At 38.1% G+C, this 11,327-nt stretch overlaps 1 long non-coding RNA gene across 1 annotated transcript; it reads left to right on the top strand.

Annotated features, from left to right (window-relative positions):
- Positions 1-1,181: 1,181 nt before the first annotated feature.
- Positions 1,182-3,837, top strand: LOC131011444 (uncharacterized). Its single transcript, XR_009096929.1, has 3 exons — positions 1,182-1,416; positions 2,951-3,014; positions 3,544-3,837. It is a non-coding gene; the product is annotated as an uncharacterized LOC131011444 (long non-coding RNA).
- Positions 3,838-11,327: the final 7,490 nt, after the last annotated feature.

Here is an 11,327-nt window from a genome sequence, read left to right as displayed (position 1 = left end):
ACACAAAATTTGTGTTAGTTTGTGATGAAGATAAAAATCCAAATTGCATTTCCATTTAGATATGGACCGGTTAAAAAACTTTGTGCAAGAATAATAAACAATAAGAGACATAGACATATTTGAATAAACAAACATAAAAGCATATAATTCATAACAACAATATCGAAACCTTTTGATAAAACAATATTGATGAAACCTCTAACTGCCCAAATAATTTCATGTGTAAGCCATGTTTGTGTGGACGTTTAGACATGAATGCCTCAACCAGACTATTTACCCAGTGGTTTAATTTCAATCCATGTCAACTTAACCTTTTGACAAATGAAATTAATAGTCACTACTAGAAAAACGCTCATAGATACAAATTTTTTCCGTTATCTATCAGGAAAAAAATCATTGTATATGATACTATAACACCCCGTATTTTTACCTTGCTATTTATAGTATCGAGATATTACTGAGAGCATTGAGAGTTTTGCACTAGCTTACTAAGGATGAGAGGAAGTTTATCGATAGATGGTGATGTGAGTAAATTAGAGATGCTGATTGAATTGAGGAAGGGATTAGAATTGAGTTAGAGATGCTGATTGAATTGAGTTGAGATAGAAATGCTAGAGATAGAGTCGAGGTAGTGAGTGAGAGTTACTATAGTGAAGAGTTAGTTCGAGTGATGATTGGATTGACGATGAATGTTGTTTGATTTTTGATGTGACATTTGTGGAAACTATTTGATTGACGTTATGTGATTTACTTGATACGTGTGCACTTATAATTGAGTAATTATGATTTTTTGTAAGAATGATATCATACATGATTAATTTTGAATTCTCTTAATGAATGAGATTAATTTTAATTGATGGATAGTAATGCCAATACTGATCCTATCATTTCTTAACGAATTTCTCGGAATTTATTTTCTGAGATAAGTACGGGCTTGATTAATGAATGCCTAAGTGTTAATATTATTATGGCCACATGAGTGCATAATGTATAGTTTTGATTTAATTAGTGCATAATAGTACTTGATTAAATGTTATTACACATTCTCACACTCACACTCATTATTTTAATCAATCTCACATGTGATGTTTAACAAGTGGCCAAGTGGATGGATTAGGCATTAATTGAGCATTTAATGCACTCTTAGCGTAGGGAGTAAGTTTTGGTTTTAAACAAAACATTTCTCTCTCTCCTCTTTTCCCACATTTTCGCCCCCTCTCCCTCTCTCTCTCCCTCACACTATTTTCTCTTACTACCACCATTGAAGCCTAATCTCAAGCTCCAAAAATCACTCCTATACTTAGAAGTTTACCTAAATCAAATCATAAACCATCTCTTCTATGAATCAAGACAAGGATTGAAAAGGTTTTAGAGATTGGAGCCAAGGGAGATTTTACTTTTCTTTTAAGTCTTTGAGTAAGTGTTCTAATCTCATGAATCTTAACTCTATGGTGAGATATATGTGTGTATATAGATGATTGTAACAAGAAATCTCCCCCCTCTTTTGTTTTCATAATTTTCGAAAATTAGGGCCCCTTGCCCTTCAAAATTTTTTCTCTTTCTTTTCTTAAATTGGAGGGAGATTAATACTATTTGGAGTGTATTAAGATGATTTCTATATGTTTTGATAAGCTTTGGAAAGATTTATGAAATTTCCTTTGAGTTAGTTTATCTAAATTTGGGAATTTTTGAGATTGTGGTTTAATTGATGAATTGAGAGTTGATATGAGCTATTGAGATTGTTATTGTGATAATTGATGGATTGGATTGATGATTGGAAGTGATTGATGGAAATTGGAATGAGTTAGTTTGATGGAAATTAGGTATTGCTTATGTGCTTGAAATGGATAAGTGATAGCTTATATTTGTGATTGAGTGAACTAATTTGCTAGATCTAGCCTTTATTGGTAATTTAAGCATGATTAAAGATTTTCTAAAAAATTAGTTTACTTAAAATTGAGGCTTTTTGATTTATGAGATATATGCTTGAATTGACTAAAATTAATTGATTAAAAGCATGACTAGAATAAATATCCATGATCAATTTGATTAATTGTTGCCTATATGTGATTTTACTTGAGTTTAGTTTGCTAGAATTTGGGTGTTCTTGATTCATGAGATCCATACTTGTGTTAATGATGTCTATATCCTAATTGGAACCCATATAGGACCATGACATGATTAGATTGTGAATTCCACCGAGTTTAGTTTGTGCTTTTACATGAGGTCGCTCATATGTGATGAGTTAAGTGTTAAATGTGAACATATATGGCTATGTGATGATTAATTAAGCCTATATATGAAAGATGAGACGAAACGGACCTTTCACTAATTTTTTTTTGTGATGACTGAAAATGATGAGTCAAAGGGGAAGCCGAGTTTGATTTTTCTTGAGTCGTATGATCGTATATTCATGTTCTTGGGTAGATTGTGAGCTTAAGTTGAAATTTTGAGAATTTTCTGACGAAGGAGTTTCGAGTTTAGTTTGTCAAGAATGCTATTAATTGAGATAACTTATTTATGTGTTTTATTTATGAATGGTTGAATCAAGAATGTTTGATAATATATTATTGGCTTTCTAAAACCAATTTTTGGAAAATTTTCCCCAACTGTAAATGTTTTTCCGATTTTCATAAAAGTTTCTAAACTTGATTGCTATATGGATTAATGAACTTGTTTAGTCTTCCATATACTAATGTGAATCTATTTTGCTTGTATATGTCCTTTGTCTATGTGTTGGTTGCTAATGTGAATAGTTTTATGGGAGCGATAAAGTCGAGAATAGGGTTAGTGTTTATTGACGTAGCATTAAGTTTATAAGATTGAGATAAGTTGAGTGTGATTATGATGAGTGTTATAATAGGACTAAGGTTAGTTTCTTAGTAAAGAAGTTTCTTACTAGTTCCTCTAACTTGTCTCATGAACTACTACGATGTGATGATATCTGAAGATACCAGTCGAGGACGCAAGTGAGATCACCCCGAGTACTACCTGAAGTAAGCTAAGCTTGTCAGGTGGGTATTACTTTCACTACCACTATTATGTGGGCATTATTTTCTATACTCTATTATGTGAGTTCTCAAATGATGATGATATGATTTGATAAATGTTTTGAGATGAATTATGATTTGAACTTATTGACTTGTCAATTATTTTTGATGATGATCTTGTGTGATACCCTCTACCGATCGGACGAATTCGGTCCTGCCACAAGCAGAATTTTGTGCACAGAGGTGACTGCGAGCCGTCTATCGGGTCGACCGGTCACGGTACTTGAGAGGGAGGCCTACTTCTAGTACCTTTGATGATGAATTGTAGATGTGGTACATACATGTTGAGTATTTTGATTGCGCAATCGTTTATTATGATGCTTATGATTGAGATTCAGCTTTCACAGGTTTATTTATACTAAACCCATGTGATCTGCTTAAAACTGTGGGAAGTTCAATCTATAGCTCTAATGAGCAAGTTTCATTTATTTTTTCGGCTTATGTCCACTGAGTATTCGGTACTCAAGCCCTGCATATATTTCTAAATGTGCAGGATAAGCAAGGATGGAGGATGGCCTGGTGTTGGCGGGGTTGTTGTTTCGGATGTTTACTATCTACCATATTTTCATTTCATATGGTAGCATTTTGATTTTGGAGTTTGTTTTAGACTTAATCAAGTGATATACTCTCAGTTATATGTCTTCATACATATAATCTGATCACCTTTTGCTGTGATACTCTGCATAATATGAATCTTTGTAAATATTAAGCTATGCCTGCTTTGTAAATGTTGACGAGAATCCCGATACTTTGACTTTTATAAAGTTGTTGATGCTTATATCTTGAAGGATTATTATGTTGCTCGAGTTAGCATGATTTGTTATTTGCTTCCGCTTGATGTTGAGTTTAATTTTCCCCGTCTTTATTCCTTCTTTTTAGGGAAAATGTGCAGATTGGCCCCCAAAGTAGTAGCCCCTATTGCGTATAACCCCTCTTACTCACTGTGTGTGCAACTAAACCCCTGAAATCCGAGAAAAGGGTGCAAATTCCCCCCTCTGACCTAACGCCGTTAAGTGTCCGTTAACGTTTGGGTTTAATTGCACCCTCTACTTCAGGGGTGGATCTGCACCTTAATTTTTTTTTTTTATAATTTCAGCAACCCACCTCCGGCATCAACTTAACCGCCACCCGTACTCATCGGCTCCAACTTATACTTTGTCAGCTCGCACGCGCTTAATCTCATGATCGTCGACTAATTACCGTCGACATGCCGCAGCATCACCGACTCCAGATGTGGAGCTGGATCGAATCCTGCTTGGTCTAAATCCATATCCGTATTTTTTTACTTAGGTCAGGATCCGGTCCAAATCCATTAGGTCCAAAAAAATGAGATTCATGTCCAGATCCATTAGATTCACAGGGTCTCGAGTCCTGACCCAGATCCATTCTTTTTTCTCTTTTAAAATAAATTTACAAATATTAAATTAACCAAAAATAAAATCATAATTATTATCTAGAGTTTTAATAATTATTCAAAAATAAATAAATAAAATTTAAATATATATTATATAGATAAATATATATACAATAAATATCATAAGATAAGCCTAAAAGGTTAATGTGTTAGAGGAGATGCTGTTGTGTGGGGCGGTGAAGAAGCTGGTGGCGTTGCTGCATGTAAGCAGTGGGCAGTCGACAACCAAGAGATTGGGCGCGTGCGAGCTGACAAGGTGTAAGTCAGAATCGATGTGTACGAGGGACGATTAAGTTGATGCCGGAGGTGGGTTGCTGAAATTATATAAAAAATAAAAAATAAAAAATTAAGGTGCAGATCCACCCCTGAAGTAGAGGGTGCAATTAAACCCAAGCGTTAACGGACACTTAACGGCGTTAGGTCAGAGGGGGGAATTTGCACCATTTTCTCGGAGTTCAGGGGTTTAGTTGCACAAACAGTGAGTAAGAGGGGTTATACGCTATAGGGGCTACTACTTCAAGGGCCAATCTGCACCTTTTCCCTTCTTTTTATTTAGTCGTATCGATACCCGATCTATGCTATCACTGGTTAGACGGCGGGGTTGTTGTCTGCTCTGAGTCTATTTCTTGATTGAGTTGAACTTTTGTTTACACCTATCTTTAAATAGAGTACTTGTCTAAACTTGAATTCTTAGGCTAGTTTGAGAGTCAATTTGAAACAAAACCCCAACACCCCATCTCCTCCTGCTTACCGAGGTAAGAGTTTATTGATGTTTCTTTATTGCTTTCATGTTGAGTGTTGAGCTTGATTCACTAATGAGTTATGTATTGATTTGATGAATGATAAACATGTATTTTTAACTCTTGGTGTGTCAATTTTGATGTTTAGTTATGAGGATTTTGTGTGTTTGATGGTTTATTTGAGCTTATATTGGTTTATGGTCAAGAACTTGTTACTTCCTTGTTGTTGAATGAATTTTTAGAAATAATGAAGCATAATTTGGAAGAATTGGCTGTAACACAAGTTGTAGTTCGTCTCGAGAGGAGTTCGTGAGCGTAAACGGATCGTAAATCAAAGTTCGGACGAGAGAGAACGAGCCAAAATAAAATCACTGCACAAAGCTGTTAGGATTCCGGCGCCGCATGCGGGCTGGGCGCGCGGCCGCGCCTCGGGCCGCGTGTCAACACAGATTTAGCGCGATTGTTTTATTATTTCAACACAGGTTTTGACCTATATTTTGACACCTAGGGCATATAAATACTCCCCAGAAACATATTGAAAACAACTTTTATCATATTTTACTTTTCCTGAGAGCTGGAAGAGACGGGGAACACATCAAGAGCAAGAACTGAAGAATCTCAACTTTACTACTATTTTTCTTGTTGAATGTTTATTTGTTTTATTGAGATTTGTATTCTAGTTCATATGTCTATGTGTGGCTAGAACAACTTTTTCCCAGGGTTTAGGGAGTAAGCAGATTTGATTGTTTTTTATTCAATTAATCAAGTTATTTTTTCTTTTTATGTTCTTGTGTATGTTGATTGCTTTATTTCTTCATCACCAATTTAGCATAATCATAGGTTTTATTTTTAATTTGATATCGAGAGATGATAATTATTACCTGAACTAAGAACATAGAACACATTTATTTTAATTCTAAAGGGAATTGATATTTGTGAGGGTGTTAATCCTTGGTGATGAGGACTAAATCCTCCATCAGCGCTCCGTGCAACCAAGATGCCTTCCCGCGCAGCCAAGAAGCTTGCTTGCGCAGCCGCGCAGCCAAGATGCTTTTCAGCGCAACCAAGATGTCTTCCAACGCAGCCAAGAAGCTTGCCTGTGCAGCCGAGAAACTCACTCGCGTAGCCGAAACTAAGACTAGTGTAGTGGGTTTTGGGCCTAACTGACTAAATGGATGTGCTTTTGGAATTAGGGTTTATTTGTAAACTATAAATATGACATTTACTCGAAAAATGGGAGATGGATTCTTAGCTCACCTGTAAACACTCTCATCATAGTGGAAAACCCTAAAGAACTCCCGTGGATGTAGGTCTTGATGACCGAGCCACGTAAATCCTGTTGTCATTTATCGTTTTCAATAAGGGTGAAGTTTCTTATTTCATCACTAGGAGCTTTTAGGAGTTGCATGTTAGAAGTGTGATCCGGAGACGCTAGCCTTACATGTAATCAACGGTTTGTATGCCATGAGAGTGGGTATAGACTAGCTTTGAGATTGCCTTAGGAATCATCTTGATGATTGAATTGAACTTGTTAGTTATGAGAATCTGTTGAAACCTTTGCCTTGGGAAATTCTTCTCATATCTGTTTATCTGTTTCGCAGCTTGATTTATTTGTTTCCTGTTATTTATTTATTTAGTTTTAAAAACAAAACTATTAATTTCGATTATCTAGATAGAGGATTAGGATCTAGGATATGAATTAATATTAATTAGTCTCTGTGGAATACGACCTTGCTTTCTACTGTACACAATTGCACACGTGCACTTGCGGTGTGCTAAGAAATTAGCGAACAATGGCGGAACTGCCTGAGTTGATAGAGTATGAAATGAGCCAATGGTTGTGGATTATGTGGAGAGATATTGAGGCTAATATAGCCGTTGCACCACCGTACCAAATGCGAATGAGTATGTTGTTGATTGAGGCGTACTAAGTAAGTTCTATATCCACTTTTGATAGACATGATGTTTTCTATTGCAGGATGCAACGACGTTTAAGAGAAGCGATGCACCGATGGTTCAGATAGGCTAGACCGCGAGAGGGTGACACGCTTGGAGAGTTTTTAACACTCTACCACCGACGTTGGCTAGAGGCTACTCCTTACGGGATTTATGAAGCCGAGCACACATCTGATTCCACAGCTAACACCTGAGTGGCAGGACTGGGCGGCCTTGCTAGTGCCACAGTACATTTTTAGGACTGAGTTTGGATGTTTCGTGCGCGCAGATTTCTATGGTTTCATTACGACGCTCAGCCACTGCTATTTTACTTTTGGCGAGCCACCACCACCACCTTATGGAGTACCTGATGGACCAGCTCAGGGAGGAGTAGTTGAGGCGCCCCCACTTCCAGATGATCCTTATCTGATTGCTCTCCCACCTCCAGCTGATCCTACACCGATTTCATCTGAGCCTGTTGCTCCCGATCCAGCTGTTTTCGAGACATACTCGCTAGTGAGAGACCATGATCCATTATCTTTTCTGACACTTGTTCTGTTTCCCAGCGCTGATCTACCGCCATGGGATCGGACCCCTGTGACAGCGTCTTTGCCACTGCCACCCCCAGAGTCAGCACTACCTATCATATCTACTGAGCCTCAGATTGAGCATGTGTCTTATGATCCCTATTCGAGAGTTGTTCCCTTGCCGGAGCTAGAAACCTTGGAGTTTCAGCTATATACGCACCCGATCCTTTACCCGCTATCCCGAGATGCCCAGGAGGGAGGATCTCAACCATTACAGCTTGACAGCGATGAGGAGGATCCTGACGAGGAAACTCCCAAGATGACCGTCAGCTATGGATGGACCCGACCACTCCAGTGTCGGACGACTACTGACGGAGTTGACATGTGGGTACCTGTTCCCGAGGTGCCTATCTTTGGACCGATGATAGATATCGATGTTGAGGATGAGACCGATGATGACATCGTTTATCGCTTGATTGATGAGTATGAGAGCGAGGAGACTGAGCCGAGTGAGGACACACCCGCTGATATGCAGAGAGTAGAGTGTCCGGAGATGATGACGGTCGGTGACCGCATTAATAGTATAGATGCTAATATATATATATATATATATATATATATATATAGTGATGCTTGGTAGGTGTTTATAGATATAGAAGCATAGTATAGTGTGTGTGTATTAATAGATAGTACATATCTATAGGTGCCTAGTACCTATGATGCTAGTATAGATGGAGCATCATTGTAGTATTAGGGGTTATTTTGTAGTACATATGCCCCAACTTTTGTGTAAGTCCTCGAAAGAGGCAATTTTTTTTCAGTATATATAGATGATAACGACCATAGGGTCTTTATATTTTATTAGAGCTTCGATAATGTTTTACTTGATGCATGATGATAGAATCGAATAGCAACTTGGACGAGGACTATGAGATGATGAGAAGTAGAATAGAGTTGAGAGAAAGAACTTATGAATTGTGATATAGAAGGACTAGCTCCGAGGCTAATACGTATTTTCTCCTTTATAGCATGCCTCCGAGAAGAAGGAACAAAAATCGAGAAGAAGATGAGGAATAACAGAGAGATCCTACACCACCATCCCCACCTCTCCCACAGCAAGAAAGAACAGTAGAAGAACTCTTTCTACAACAGAATCCACCTACTTTCAACGGGACCGGAGATCCCGCTGAAATAGAATAATGGATTAGAAGCATGGAAAGGATTTTTAGATTCCTTAGGTGTGACGATGCAGGAACTCAAATGATCCGCAGATTTTTGGTGGGAGGCCAAACAGAAAACTCTGACCCAAGAACAATTAGATTACCTTACTTGGGAGCAGTTCAAAGCAGCTCTCTGTAAGAAATATATACCACGGAATTATTGCAAGAAGAAAGAAATAGAGTTCGTTAGTATGAAGAAGGGAAATAGGATAGTAGCTGAATATGACCGACTATTTTGCGACTTAGCTCGATATGCACCATATCGGGTAGACACTGATGATAAGATGTCAGAATTGTTTTGCGCCAGTTTGAAGCAGGACATCCGAGTTGTCCTAGCAAGTCAAAGCGCGCTTACTTATGCTGAAGCACTGAACTGAGCACTAGACATGGAGCTTGATGAAGCATGTAATCAACACCTAGACTAGAAAGCAGTAAACGACATACGGATTTACGTGGTTCGATCATCAAGACCTACGTCCACGGGAGTTCTTCGTTGTTTTCACTATACTTTTGAGAGAGAGTTTATGTTACAAGTGATGAATGAAAGATAAGATGATCCCCTTAATTCATCCTAAGTTTCTATTTATAGGCATGTAAAATAAACTATAAGGCCTTAAGTCCACCCCTTAGATAATTGGGCCTCAAGCTCCTTAATACCTTAATACATTTAACTATAACTTCTAGCTTTGAGCCTTCAACGCCGAGAGCTTCGTTATCTTGTAACTGCGCAGACACTTCGAGTTCTCTAGGTTGCACACGTGCTTCGGTTTCTCTAGCCTGCGCAGGTGACTCAACCTAAACACTACGCTAGATTGACTCGCAATAGAACGAGATCTATTGTAACATGTAAGCTAACCCAAAGTCGTCTCTCAAGGAAGATATTACAGGGCTTCTAATTGTATCACAAGAAAGCGGTAAAGATTTGGTTTGAAAACTGTAAAACTAAACTAAAGCTTGAAATTAAAAATTTTACTTAAAACTATTTAGAATTAACTAGGCAGAAAAGAACAAAACATAAGTACGCATGCGGAAATAAATTACTAACCCTGGGCAGAATTAAAAGCATAAAGTAAAAGCTACTAAGAATTTAAACGCTACTACGCTAAGAATTTAAACAACTGTAATTAAAAGCTTCTAATCTAATTGACATAAACGAAATTGCATAATTGAAAGCGAAACATAATGCATGTAGAATAAAAGAATCAACGTAAATAAAATAAATACTGAAATCGTCGCGAGAAGCAAATCTGTCACTTGATTACAACTCGAAACGGAAAAGTAAAGCAAAGCAGAATTGAACCCTAACTTAGAACAAAACTCGGAAATCTTAAGAACTATGAAAACAAGAAAGCTGAAAATTGTTTTGACGCCTAAGGTAGGAAATTAACTTGGTCCGAATGCTGAAGATTAAAAGCCAGAGGCAGAAGTGTTTATGATTGAGAACAATTATGCCCTTATATAGATTGCCTTTCATCAACCCTAGCGACAATCAAAGAAGCCTTGCAAAACTGGGCCTAAAAGATAAACATCAAGGCAAGCGTGCACGCACAGGAAAGTGCAAGGGATGAAGGGCTCGGCAAGTCTCGGCAGCGCTGGCGAAGGAATGCCAGCTTTGAAGCAGTGCTGGCGTAGGTAGCTCTGGAGCAGTGCTGGCGTAAGTAGCTCAAGACAGTGCTGGCGTAGGTAGCTCTGGAGCAGTGTTGGCGTAGGTAACTCTGAAACAGTGCTGTCGTAGGTAGCTCTGGAACAGTGCTGGAGTATGTAGCTCTGGAGCTTGAGCTCTGCATGAACGAATAGAAGCTCTGTCGGCTTTGCTAGTTCTGATGAGTGAATGTCAGCTTTGTCGAGTTTGGTTAGCCCTGTCAAAGTAGGCAGCTCTGGAGATAGTCGGCTCTGGAGATGGTCAGCTCTGCATATGGTCAGCTCTGCATAACGTCAACTCTGCACATGGTCAGCTCTGCAACCTTTTCAGCGCTGCGCACCACTTTGAGCTCAAATACGCAATTTTTTATCCAAACACTCCAACTTAGCATTCTTCCTCCTGTTTTATCAAAAGCTCCTACAAAGCATCAACAAACTCATAAACGCACCAAATTCCAGAATATTTAACTCAAATTTAGCACAATCAAACCCCCAAATTAAGAACAATTAGACATGAATCAACCCCCCCACACTTAGCCCTTTGCTTGTCCTCAAGCAAAATCAGTATGAATCTAAGGAAGAGAGCGTTCCACGATGATTATTTCTATCCAAACATTCAACAAGTCAATTCAAAATTTTTCAATCAACACATATCTCTCAGATCATGCAAGTAACTCAAAGTTTATGAAGCAACACAACAGTAATGTAAATAATTCGATCAGACCCAATTCTCCGCTAGAAGTGAATTCCCTAATGTGATCGCCTTTATAATCAGTATCTCCATTTCACAACTTTTTCTT

The sequence above is a fragment of the Salvia miltiorrhiza genome, chromosome 2, assembly GCF_028751815.1.
Source record: "Salvia miltiorrhiza cultivar Shanhuang (shh) chromosome 2, IMPLAD_Smil_shh, whole genome shotgun sequence".
NCBI lineage: Eukaryota > Viridiplantae > Streptophyta > Magnoliopsida > Lamiales > Lamiaceae > Salvia > Salvia miltiorrhiza.
This window is presented reverse-complemented; position numbering and strand designations above follow the sequence as displayed.